At 44.8% G+C, this 14015-nt stretch overlaps 1 protein-coding gene across 1 annotated transcript in view; it reads right to left on the bottom strand.

Annotated features, from left to right (window-relative positions):
• The window catches only part of LPCAT4 (lysophosphatidylcholine acyltransferase 4), a 124083-nt gene extending 110530 nt beyond the window's left edge, over positions 1–13553 (bottom strand). The window contains exon 1 of the mRNA XM_073565012.1: positions 13533–13553. The gene's annotated coding sequence lies outside the window, so the exon portion shown is untranslated. The remainder of the gene's footprint in view (positions 1–13532) is intronic.
• Positions 13554–14015: the final 462 nt, after the last annotated feature.

Raw genomic sequence — 14015 nt, 5'->3', positions numbered from 1 at the left:
CTATTTGTTTTGTATCTACATCAAACTGCCAGTGGGATCGTATGCGAGAAATTTTTGATAAGTGCTGGCCCATTTTACATACAGATACCACTTTGGCAGCACATTTACCTCCACGGCCTAAAATCATCCCTAGACGTAGCTGGAATTTGAAAGATCACCTAGTAAAAAGTCACTATGTACCCACAATACCGTCAGTTCGTGGTTCAACCCGTGTACAGGGATGTTTTCCCTGTGGGAGATGTGTGGCGTGTCCTAACATTTGTAAAATTGCATCTTTCACCACTTCTGATGGGACAAAGACTTTTTCCATTAAGAATTATATTACATGTAACACTTCAAATGTGGTATACTACGCCACGTGTCCCTGCAATAAAATTTATGTTGGACTCACGTCTCGAGAACTCAAAGTTCGGGTACGCGAACATGTTAGGGACATAGTGGCATCTAGGGATATTCAGGATATTTCCAGCTTAAAAACTCTCCCGAAGCACTTTAAATTGTTTCATAGTGCCAATCCTAAGGGCCTAATGGTCTGTGGGATTGATAGGATTGACTGTGGCGTTCGTGGAGGTAATACTAAGAAGATTCTCGCACAACATGAGTGTAGGTGGATTGTGATGTTAGATACCCTATCCCCTGCAGGCTTGAATGAAACTAATACTTTTGCCTCTTTCCTTAATTAGAGATTTATCTATTAGTCTTGAATTTTTTGGGTTTCTAACTATTATTATAATCCTTTTATTGGGATTATGGTTACTCTAATTATATTTTTAGGGCTCCCTTTCCGATTCTGTCATGGCTTGTACTTATTTTGTCTGTGTCCCTACTTGTGTTTTTTAGAACTGTTTTTTAATTTTTTGTGTCTGTCCTTTCTCTGTTTATTTTAGTTTTATTGCTCCTTGACACCCATGTCTGAATGCGGAAGAGTTGGTTTAACAGCGTTTCTTACCACTAGCCGGATTAGTAGTTGTTTTTTCTCTAAGAAATCATGCTGCCCGAGATTTTCCTGAAACGTGGAGGATTTGTACGCTTGGAGGACAAACAATATTGTATATTCTGATTTTGAACCTCCTATTTTTCATTGAAGATTTGCCATTTTCTTTTGTGGGGGGGGGGTTATGGATATGAGGGAGAGGGGTTGGGAGGGTTCTCCATTTTTTAATGTATTGTTGATTAGAGTGTGTCAAGATTTCAATGGGGGATCTATTACCACTTAATGGCGATCACATGATACCTATACTATGATATATCATCATGTTACTGATATTCTAACTTTAACACTTAATTTTTGTACTATAATGGTATTTATATATATGATCTGTGGTGCTTGGGAATTTTCCCTCCCTCTTTGGGATGTAGGCTATACTAGGCGAATTTTATTTATAATTGATGCATAATACTATATCTCTAGTGAGTCTATTAAGACTATTGTCTTGTATCTCTTTCATATGGCATCTTATTATGATATTTGTATATTACTATAATTACATATTGGGATCATTTGGGAGATTTTTTCAATCCCTTTGCCATATTTTTAGTGAGTCTTTTTGGATTATTGCCTTCTCTCTATATGACATTCTTTCCACGACAACTTATATATTATTATATACTATAACATCGAGAGCCTTCTTTGACCCTTTTTGTCCTAACAACTATGGATTGCTTTTTTTCCCCTGTGATGCCCTTCTTCTCCCTTCCATTCTTATTTGGTCTTTGAAATAGTCTGATGACTCGTCCAGACCATATTACTATGGCCGCCCACAATAGGTCTTCAAGAAAATGGCGCCGATCCTGTGCGCATGCGCGGTGTTTCTTCACTGGTCGCGATGCTCCGGCCGTCATCTTGTGAGCCGCGAGCGTGTCTGTGACGTCTAGTGGTATTACCACACACGCGCGCCGCTCTCTGACGGCAACGGATCATCGCGCGGTTACCATGTGGCTGCACCGCGCATGCGCCGACTCTGATTGGTAACACCTGGATTGAGGCGTTCATATATGGGTACTTTGAGGATAGATGGGCACTTCCCCTTGAGAAAGCCGAGGCGAAACGTGCGTCGGGGTCGAGCGCAGTATCCTCCCTGCAAATTATATCCCTTATGGGTAAGTGGCATGTACATTACAGGTACTGGGTATGATCTCAGTTCTGATTGATGCAGTATTTGTTTGATCTTGAATTATTCACTACACTTTGAGCTCTATGCTTTACATTATATTTGGATGTCTCAGGCATATACGGACATTGGTCTCTGATATTAAGTATGGTATGCCTGATGACCCAGTTTATGCTTCATACTGGTAGTATAGGACTTTTTTTGCCCGCTGCCACCTATATGTAGGGGGGCTCTATTCTGTGCTATACTGGGATTTTTCCTTTATATCTACCTCTATTATATGTTGACATATGTGTGATATTTTTTTAAAAATTGTACTAATAAAGATTTATATTTTTCTTATATTTTATTGTGGTTTATGGCTACTCTATTTTTCTTTTGAATTATATGCTGTACTAATGCTGCGGTTTTTACCGCGGCGGAATCGCTTTGCGGTAAAAACCGCAGCATGCTCATTAATTTGCGGAATCGCGGCGATCCCGCTCCCATAGGAATGCATTGTTCCGCTTACTTCCCGCAAGTGGCTGTGCACACCATGCGGAAAGTAAGCAGAACAATGGCGGATGGTACCCACGGTCCGGAGGAGAGGAGACTGTCCTCCGGGCTTTGGGTACCATATCCCTGTAAAAAGTAGAATTTAAAAATAAAAAATATTGTTATTCTTACCTTCCGGCGTCCCGCGCAGCATTCCTGCTTCTCTTCACGCTCTCGTTCCCAGTAGTTCTTTGCGAAAATGCCCGCGATGGCGTCCGTTCTCGCGGGATCGCGAAGTCTCGCGGTCATTCGCGCGACGTCATCGCGAATTACCGCGAGACGTCGCGATCCCGCGAGAACTGACGTCATCGCTGGCATTTTCGCAAAGGATTACTGGGAACGGATGCGCGGGACGTCGGAGGGTAAGAATAACACTATTTTTTATTTTTTTTAACATTCGATCTTTTACTATTGATGCCGCATAGGCAGCCTCAGTAGTAAAACGTTGGTCACACTTGTCAAACACTATGTTTGACGAGTGTGACCAACCTGTCAATCAGTTCTCCAAGCGATGCTACAGATCGCTTGGAGAACGCTAGCATTTTGCAAGCTAATTACGCTTGCAAAATGCTAGTTTTTCCGCGGGAAAATCGCGGGAATTTAAAATGCGATTTTCCCGTGGACTGGAATTCTGGAATTCTCGCGGTAATTTCCGCGAGAGTTCCGGTACGTGTGCACTTAGCCTTAACCTGCTAGAGAGATCCTTCGTTGCTCCCAAGCATGACATCACACTCCCTAGGTGGAAGGTAATGTCACTGTGGCGACCGTACTCCTGGGGGTGACACAAGTGCACTGATGCCCAGCCACTGCTCGATGAATCTGCTGGTGCATTGACCCAGACCACCACATTCCCCTCGCACGCTACACGGCCTGAATCTGACCCTGATGAAACTCAGGTTACCCTTCCCATATACAGTTCCATCTTACACGGTGACAAAGAGGAAGCTGCAGATGAAAGTGCAGGTTCGGCCCACCCGCCATCAGACACACCACCGTACTATCAGGGGCCCTGTGCCAGTGCCGTCGCCAACGAGTGGGCCCCCCCTGCTTGCTCAGGATCACAGCACTTGCAAGGTTGAAATACTGTGCAGTGAGATGGAAGATGGGGACGACGAGGAGTCCAGACTAGTACAGGGATTCCCTAGCGAGGAGACTTATTTGATTGTTTTCAATGTTGGGACAGCAATTTTTGGGGAGCACTATACTCTGGAGAATGATAGATGGGGCCCACCATACACTGGAACATTCCAAAGGTGGACATCAGACACTGGAGCAGCATTTACAGGGCCCATTATACACTAGAGCATTAGAAATGGGGCCCATTATGTTTGGAGCATTATTTGGGCCCATAAGACAGTGGAGCTTCATCCATGGGGACCAACATATACTGTAGCATTATGTGGAGCTCATCATATACTGTTTCAAACATTATATGGGACCAATGATTCTGTATGGAGAAATAGATGGGCCTCGTCATGAGATGTAAAAAGTGAAGTATTTTTCATTGTACTATACCGCTATTTCTCTGCCGTATCGGAGCATGATGAGTTGTGGTATGTGTTAAAGGGGCGCTCTTTCGCCCAGGGCACATGAAAACCTGGAGCCAGCCCTACCCCCCCACAACTTTAGCCAAATAACCCCCATTTTTCAGTGCGTAACTTGTATTATGAAGTTAATTAAGGTTGACAAGCTTAAGTAAGAAGAATTGATGCTTTTGGCATTCAAATGGGAACTGTAGGTGTGTTTCCTGTCCTCCTCTCACTGCCGACTTTTATTCCCCATTGACTTACATTGGGTTTCGTGTTTCGGGACGACCCCGACTTTTCCCTATAATCGGCCGATCTTGCTCGACCCGACTTTTGGAAAAGTCGGGTTTCACGAAACGAAACTTGACCCTAAAAAACCAAAAGTCGCTCAACTCTATACAGCATTATAGAATGCCCCTGATGGTAGAGACTGCAGCTTATAGGACAAAAAATAGGCGACAGATTCCTGTTAAAGTGATCTGATTTGTGGACAGTTTCTAGTCTACTACTTAGGGTGTGTGCACACTAGGGTGACCGGATCTCTTATGGGGGGGAAAAAATGTCAGAATCTTGTTCGTCTGGACCCCACAAAACGATTCCCCTTTCCAGATATTGAGAGAGCCAAAATTTGAGCTCGATCAAACGACGTTAACCCGTGCCGCTCGTCGCTCAAAGTTTGAAAAAATCCAAATTGAGGTATTTTAAGATTTAGGTATTTTGCATAGTCTGTTAGACTATAAAGAATGTGACAACAACATTGCAGAAATAGCCCTGACCAAATTTTCGAACCATTTGTGGTATTTGAATGCAGAGTTGGTGGGATTATCGTTTTTTGATCCCACCATTACGACAATGAAAAGTTGTTAATGGCTAATAAATTGCTCAGTAGCACAGATGAACCATCAGAGCACGCTAACCTACATGAGTTGATAATTTTACATAGTTATCTAATCTATTCTAGAGCTTTTGTTAAAGTAGTTTTTGAAACGTCAGAATATAATGCTCGGCATTTGCTTACAACTTGCAGGACATATTGCTTTTGTTCTTCATCTTTTGTCAGAAGGTCGTTAAAGTCGGTTACTTCCTACCTCTTTTAATTTTTCTTTCCTAACTTTTGGATTTACAACCCTAGCGTGCTCTGATGGTTCATCTGTGCTACTGAGCAATTTATTAGCCATTAACAACTTTTCATTGTCTGTAATGGTGGGATCAAAAAACGATAATCCCACCAACTCTGCATTCAAATACCACAAATGGTTCGAAAATTTGGTCAGGGCTATTTCTGCAATGTTGTTGTCACATTCTTTATAGTCTAACAGACTATGCAAAATACCTAAATCTTAAAATACCTCAATTTGGATTTTTTCAAACTTTGAGCGACGAGCGGCACGGGTTAACGTCGTTTGATCGAGTTCAAATTTTGGCTATCTCAATATCTGGAAAGGGGAATCGTTTTGTGGGGTCCAGACGGACAAAATTCCGACATCGATTTTTTGCGGTCACCCTAGTGCACACGCTGCACATTCTGCTGCGGATCCGCAGCGGTTTTGGTCCTGCGGATCCACAGCAGTTTCTGCTGCGTTGTACAGTAACATTCTAACCTATGGAAAACGAAAACCGCAGTGCAGACGGTGCGGAATTTTCCGCGCGGATTTGCTGCGGTTTTCAAGCCACAGAAAGAATTGACATGTCAATTCTTTCTGCGGATTCCGCTGCGGTTTACCATCTCCTCCATTGTAGAGATGATAAACCGCAGGGCAAACCCGCAGGCTAATCCGCAGATAAACCGCAGGTCTTCTGACCTGCAGATTTACTTTCGTATTTTACAAAATCCGTGTGGACAATTCCGCAAAGCAATCCACAGCATGTGCACGTACCCTTAGGCTAAGTTCACACGTAGCGGAACTCTCGTGGAAATTACCGCGAGAGTTCCAGAATTCCATTCCGCGGGAAAAATCGCATTTTAAATTCCCGCGATTTTCCGGCGGAAAAACTAGCATTTTGCAAGTGTAACTAGCTTGCAAAATGCCAGCGTTTTCCAAGCGATCTGTAGCATCGCTTGGAGAACTGATTGATAGGTTGGTCACATTCGTCAAACATAGTGTTTGACGAGTGTGACCAGCTTTTTACTACTGAGGCCGCCTATGCAGATAAAATTTTAAAAAAATAAAAAATGGTGTTATTCTTACCTTCCGACGTCCCGCGCAGCCTTCCCGCCTCTCTCCACGCTCTCGTTCCCAGTAATCCTTTGAGAAAATGCCCGTGATGACGTCCGTTCTCGCGGGATCGAGACGTCTCGCGGTTATTCGCGATGACGTCGCGCGAATGACCGCGAGACTTCGCGATCCCGCGAGAACGGACGTCATCGTGGACATTTTCGCAAAGGATTACTGGAAACAAGAGCGTGGAGAGAGGCGGGAAGGCTGCGCAGGACGTCGGAAGGTAAGAATAACACCATTTTTTATTTTTTTAAAATTTTATCTGCATAGGCGGCCTCAGTAGTAAAAAGCTGGTCACACTCGTCAAACACTATTCTATTTTTTACAGGGATATGGTACCCAAAGCCCGGAGGACAGTCTCCTCTCCTCCGGACCGTGGGTACCATCCGCAATTGTTCTGCTTACTTTTCGCATGGTGTGCACAGCCACATGCGGGAAGTAAGCGGAACAATGCATTCCTATGGGTGCGGGATCGCCGCGATTCCGCAAAATTAATGAGCATGCTGCGTTTTTTACCGCAAAGCGATTCAGCCGCGGTAAAAACAGCAGCATTAGCACAGCATTGCGGAATCCCATAGGAATGCATGGGATGCTTATTTTTCGCGGCAAAATCGCGCGGTTAAAACCACCGCGGAAACGCGAAAAAAACCCGCCACGTGTGAACTCTGCCTTACTGTGATTAATGTCGCCATTTTTGTGGAACTGTTTACACTGCACACTGCGCAAATACATGTATGAAGAAACTGTTAATGTGGCTTTTCTTTGTGAGCTTATGAGACTCATTACTATCACGCTTGCCTTGAGCCCTGCAGCTATTGCACTGGTTAGCAATGTGCTGTGTCTCTAGTTATTTTTTTTCCTTGCTGTGTCTCTAGCTATTTTTTCCTCGCTAGCAATACTACATTAGGCCGGTTTCACACGTCAGTGCCTCTGGTACGTGTGATGACAGTTTTCTTACGTACTGGAGACACTGACACACATAGACCCATTCAAATGAATGGGTTTATACACATGTCAGCGTGTTTTCAAGGACAGTGTGTCCGTGTGCAAAACACGCAGACATGTCCGCTTTCACTAGGAAACATGGGCCGCAAAACGTGTTGCAAACGTGCACACGGAGAATAGTGCACGCTGTCCTCCGTGTGCACGGACGGCCGCAGGGAAGTAGCGCTACTGTAAGCCGCTGTTCCCCAGCAGCAGGTGCTGAATGCGGCTGTCATTATTCTCCCCTGCTCTGCCGGCGAGCAGAGGAGAATGAATGAATGAATGAATGAAAAGCTGACCTGCTGTGACCTCAGGACCGTGGGAAAATGCAAGTGATGAGGTCATGGGAGTTCAAGCTCTGTCACAGTTACCTCATCACTTGCATTCTCCCACGGTCCTGAAGTCACAGCAGGCCAGTTTTTCATTCATTCATTCTCCTCTGCTCGCGTTGATCATGGCAGAGCAGGGGAGAATGGTTGAAAGCCGTGTTCAGCACCTGTCACCAGGGAACAGGGCTTACAGTAGCGCTTCTTCCCCAGCGGCCGTCCGTGTGGTACTGATGCGGCACATGTGTGTTGCACGTGGTACACACACGGACACTGATATCACCAGTACCGTTTTTTCCGGTACAGGAAATATCAGGACATGTGAAACCGGCCTTATATAGTATACAGCAGTTTACTCCCTAGTAGCTGCGAAAATTAGATTTGTCAGTAGAAGTGGAAAAGTCTGACTGAACTGGCAGAAAAAAGGCAAATACTGTAAATTGCAATTGATTCAGTATTGTACATTTATTTTCTTTCAATCACTCAAAAAATCTCAGCGATCAGAAGTAGTAAAGAACAGTACAGTACTGGTAGTGAAAACAGAAAGCAGTACAGTACAGGTAGAGGAGCATGGTACATGTAATACTTTCTCCTTTCATAGTACATAATCTACATATAGACAGCAGTGTATAACAGAGAGCTCAACAGTAAATGTAGTACAGGTGGAGGGCAGTACAGTACATGTAGTACAGGTGTAGTACAGGTGGAGGGCAGTACAATATACACTGGGTGCAGAATTATTAGGCAAATGAGTATTTTGATCACATCATCCTTTTTATACATGTTGTCCTACTCCAAGCTGTATAGGCTTGAAAGCCAACTGCCAATTATGTAAATCAGGTGATTTGCATCTCTGTAATGAGGAGGGGTGTGGTCTAATGACATCAACACCCTATATAAGATGTGCTTAATGATTAGGCAACTTCCTTTCCTTTGGCAAAATGGGTCCGAAGAAAGATTTGACGGACTCTGAAAAGTCAAAAATCGTGAGATGTCTTGCAGATAGATGCAGCAGTCTTGAAATTGCCAAACTTTTGAAGCGTGATCACCGAACAATCAAGCATTTCATGGCAAATATCCAACAGGGTCGCAAGAAGCATGTTGATAAAAAAAAAGGCGCAAAATAACTGCCCATGAAGTGAGGAAAATCAAGTGTGAAGCTGCCAAGATGCCATTTGCCACCAGTTTTTCTTATTTCAGAGCTGCAACGTTACTGGAGTATCAAAAAGCTCAAGGTGGCCATACTCAGGGACATGGTCAAGGTAAGGAAGGCTGGAAAAGGATCAACAAGAAACATAAGATAAAACGTCAAGACTGGGCCATGAAATATCTTAAGACTGATTTTTCTAAGGTTTTATGGACTGATGAAATGAGAGCGACTCTTGATTGGCCAGATGGATGGGCCGAAAGCTGGATCAGTAAAGGGTAGAGAGCTCCACTCCGACTCGGACGCCAGCAAGGTGGAGGTGGGGTACTGGTATGGGCTGGTATCATCAAAGATGAACTTGTGGGAACTTTTCGGGTTGAGGATGGAGTGAAGCTCAACTCCCAGACCTACTGGCAGTTTCTGGAAGACACCTTCTTCAAGCAGTGGTACAGGAAGAAGTCGGTATCGTTCAAGAAAAACATGATTTTCATGCAGGACAATGCTCCATCACATGCATCCAAATACTCCACAGCGTAGCTGGCCAGTAAAGGTCTAAAAGAAGAAAAAATAAAGACATGGCCCCCTTGTTCACCTGATCTGAACCCCATAGAGAACCTGTAGTCCCTCATAAAATGTGAGATCTACAGGGAGTGAAAACAGTACACCTCTCCGAACAGTGTCTGGGAGGCTGTGGTGGCTGCGGCATGCAATGTTGATCGTAAACAGATCAAGCAACTGACAGAATCTATGGATGGAAGGCTTTTGAGTGTCATCGTAAAGAAAGGTGGCTATATTGGTCACTGATTTTTTTTGTTTTGTTTTTGAATGTCAGAAATGTTTATTTCTAAATTTTGTGTTGCTCTATTGGTTTTCCTGGTGAAAATAAACAAGTGAGATGGGTATATATTTGTTTTTTATTAAGTTGCCTAATAATTCTGCACTGTAATAGTTACCTGCACAAACAGATATCCTCCTAAGATAGCCAAATCTAACCAAAACCCACTCCAACTTCCAAAAATATTAAGCTTTGATATCTATGAGTCTTTTGGGTTGATTGAGAACATAGTTGTTATTCAATAATAAAAAGAATCCTCTCAAATACAACTCGCCTAATAATTCTGCACATGGTGTATGTAGTACAGGTGGAGGGCAGTACAGTACATGTAGCATAGGTGGAGGGCAGTAAAATACATGTACAAGCAGTACAGGTGGAGGGCAGTATAGTGCATGTAGTACAGGTGGAGGGCAGTACAGTACGTGTAGCACAGGTGGATGTCAGTACAGTACATGTAGCACAGGTGGAGGGCAGTGTAGTACATGTAGAACAGGTGGAAGGCAGTAAAATACATGTAGTACAAGTGGAGGGCAGTACAATATATGTAGTACAGGTGGAGGGCAGTACATTACATGTAGCACAGGTGGAGGGCAGTAAAATACATGTAGAACAGGTGGAAGGCAGTACAGTACATGTAGTACAGGTGGAGGTCAGTACAGTACGTGTAGCACAGCTGGAGGTCAGTACAGTACATGTAGCACAGGTGGAGGGCAGTATAGTACATGTAGAACAGGTGGAGGGCAGTAAAATACATGTAGTACAGGTGGAGGGCAGTACATTACATGCAGCACAGGTGGAGGGCAGTAAAATACATGTAGTACAGGTTGAGGGCAGTACAGTACATGTAGTACAAGTGGAGGGCAGTACAGTACGTGTAGCACAGCTGGAGGTCAGTACAGTACATGTAGCACAGGTGGAGGGCAGTATAGTACATGTAGAACAGGTGGAGGGCAGTAAAATACATGTAGTACAGGTGTAGGGCAGTACAGTACGTGTAGCACAGGTGGAGGGCAGAAAAATACATGTAGTACAGGTGGAGGGCAGTACAGTACATGTAGTACAGGTGGAGGGCAGTAAAATGATTATAACACTATTGGAAGGCAGTACAGTACATGAAGAACAGGAGGAGGGCAGTACAGTACATGTAGTACAGGTGTAGGACAGTACATGTAGAACATACACTTTAGAGAGCAGTACAATACATGTAGAACAGGTGGACGGCAATACAGTACATATACAACAGGTAGAGAACATTATAGTAGGTGTAGAAGGCAGCACAGTACATGTAGTACAGCTAGATCACAGTATAGTATGTGTAGAAGGCAGTACAGTACATGCAGTATAGTTGTAGCGTAGTACAGCACATACAGTACAGGTGTATGGCAGTACAGTACATGTAAAATGCAGTACATGTAGAACAGGGGGAAGACAATCTATAATATAACGCGCTAAGCGTCACTCTGTCCGAAGCCTTTATATACTGCGCAAACGCGACGCGCCTGCGCAGTCTGACTCCAGACAGAATGAGGCATCCAGCGGTGAGGAGTGTGTATGCCGCCTGAAATGGCGGTACGCGTACACACTACATACCGCTATTTCCAGCGCCATACTTACATACTTACCTGACCGGGAGGAGCGTTGCCACGGCGCTTCTCTTTGGCCGGAGACCGGGGAAGGAGTTTGGCCGGAATCGCACATGCGCATAGCGCGATCCAGCACCATTTTATTGAAGACACATTTGCAGTGTGTCTTCAGCAATATGGCGCCGGACAGAGCTATGGGCATGCGCATATATCGTATAGTATAAATGTTTTTTTTTTGTATGTGTGTAGTTTAATAGGGGTGAGGGGGACCATACATATCAGGATAAGGGGGGTGAGGGGACCATGCATATCAGGAAAGGGGGGAGAGGGACCATGCATACCAGTATTGGGGGGTGAGGGGACCAAGCATATCACGAAAGGGGGGTGAGGGGTAGCATGCATACCACGAAAGGGGAGTGAGGGCACCATGCACACCACGAAAGGGGGGTGCGGGGCCATGCATACCACAAAAGGGGGGGTGAGGGGACCATGCATACCATGAAAGGAGGGTGAGGGGACCATGCATACCACGAAGGGAGGGTGAGGAGACCATGCATACCAGGAAAGGGGGGTGAGGGGACCATGCATACCACAAAAGGAGGGTGAGGGGACCATGCATACCACGAAAGGGGGGTGAAGGGACCATGCATACCATGAAAGAAGGGTGAGGGGACCGTGCATACCATGAAAGGGGGGTGAGGGGACCATGCATACCACGAAAGGAGGGTGAGGGGACCGTGCATACCATGAAAGGGGAGTGTGGGACCATTCATACCACGAAAGGAGGGTGAGGGGACCATGCATACCACGAAAGGGGGGTGAGGGGACCATGCATACCACGAAAGAGGAGTGAGGGGACCATGCATTCCACGAAAGGAGGGTGAGGAGACCATGCATACCACGAAAGGGAAGTGAGGGGACCATGCATACCACGAAAGGGGAGTGAGGGGACCATGCATATCACAAAAAGGGGGGTGAGGGGACCATGTATACCAGGATTGGGGGGGTGAGAGGACCAGGCATACCAGGATTGGGGGGTGAGGGGTAGCATGCATACCAGGATTGGGGGTGAGGGGACCATGCATACCAGGATTGAGGGGTGAGAGGACCATGCATACCAGGAAAAAGGGGGTGAGAGGACCATGCATACCAGGATAGGGGGGTGAGGGGACCATACATACCAGAATAGAGATAAGGGGGTACCATGCATACCAGGATTGGGGGGGTGAGGGGACCATGCATACCAGGATGAGGAATAGGGTGCCATGCTTACCAGGACTGGGGGGGTGAGGGGACCATGCATACCAGGATAGGGATGAGGGGTGCCATGCACACCAGGATAGGAGGGGGGCAGCACATACCAGGATGGGAGACCATATAGCAATAAAAATGCTCGCCACCCGGGCGTAGAACGGGTTCATAGCTAGTACATGTATAACAGGCACAGAACAGTATAGTATAATCTACTTAAGAACTCCCTTAAACCACTGAACTCAAATGTTTCAGTGAAAATGACAATGATCTAGTTCAGAGTTCCCCAACTCCAGTCCTCAAGGCCCACCAACAGATCATGTTTTCAGGATTTCCTTTGTATTGCTCAGGTGATAATGGATTCCCCTGTGCTATACAAATGAAATCCTGAAAACATGACCTGTTGGTGGGCCTTGAGGACTGGAGTTGGGGAACTCTGATCTAGTTGATACTAAGCAGTCTTAGGCCACGTTCACACCTTCAGTATTTTACATCAGTATTTGTAAGACAAAATCAGGTGAGGAACAATCAGAGTAAAAGTATGATAGAAATATGTCACTACTTCTGCGTTTTTTACCCACTCCAAATACTGATGTAAAATACTGACCAAATACGCAATGTGTGAACATGGCCTCAGGGTGTATTTTCACATATTGCATTTTTTGCTGCATTTTTCCATGCGTTTTTGCTGCAAACAATGCAGCATTTTACTGTACCAGTAAAGTGAATTAGATTGCTTTTTTTTCCTTGCAGATTCAAAGCAGTTTTATATCTGCAGCATGACATATTTTTCAGCATTTTTTGCAGGTTTTTTCACCCATTCTAATGACTGGGGAAAAATGCATAAAAACCGCAAGAAAAAAAATGCTTCACAAACAGGTATTTTACTGTGTTTACTAAACTTTCTGTTGCAAATCTTTATCGTGTTCCATACCTTTAAAAGGATATTGTTATGTTATTAAATAGATTTAATTAGTTATACAGCATGAAAATAAGCATGTTTGTATTTGACTTGCCTTTTCTATCTGCTGTCATTCCCTTGTAAGGAGAGCTTTAATCATTCATAGTGTACAGCTGGTTACCATGAAGCCACTGGCCTCCAGATTGTGGCAAGGGTAGCAGAAGTTACATTGCAGGAGTTGGGTTAACTCTTTACATCCCAGCCAGCTCATTTCAGCCAATTGATTTCTACAGAGCAGTTAGCAGCTCACCTCAAACTCTCTCTCTTAACTGCATCTCTTCAGAAGATTTCACCATCCCCAGCTTTCAGAGCAGGTCTGCGAATCTCTTGGCTCTTAGGGTATGTGCACATGGTACGGATTCTGCTGCGGTTCCACAGCGTTTCTGCTGCGTTGTACAGTACCTTTATTTCCTACGGAAATTAAAAAACGCTGTGCACATGCTGCGGATTTTTCCGCGCGGTTTTGCAATCCGCAGCATGTCAATTGTTTGGTGCAGAAACGCTTCAGTTTTTCACCTCATCCATTATGAGGTGTAAA

This window comes from Dendrobates tinctorius, unplaced genomic scaffold (genome assembly GCF_039654945.1).
Source record: "Dendrobates tinctorius isolate UK_male_01 unplaced genomic scaffold, ASM3965494v1 ptg000516l, whole genome shotgun sequence".
NCBI classification, from domain to species: domain Eukaryota; kingdom Metazoa; phylum Chordata; class Amphibia; order Anura; family Dendrobatidae; genus Dendrobates; species Dendrobates tinctorius.
This window is presented reverse-complemented; position numbering and strand designations above follow the sequence as displayed.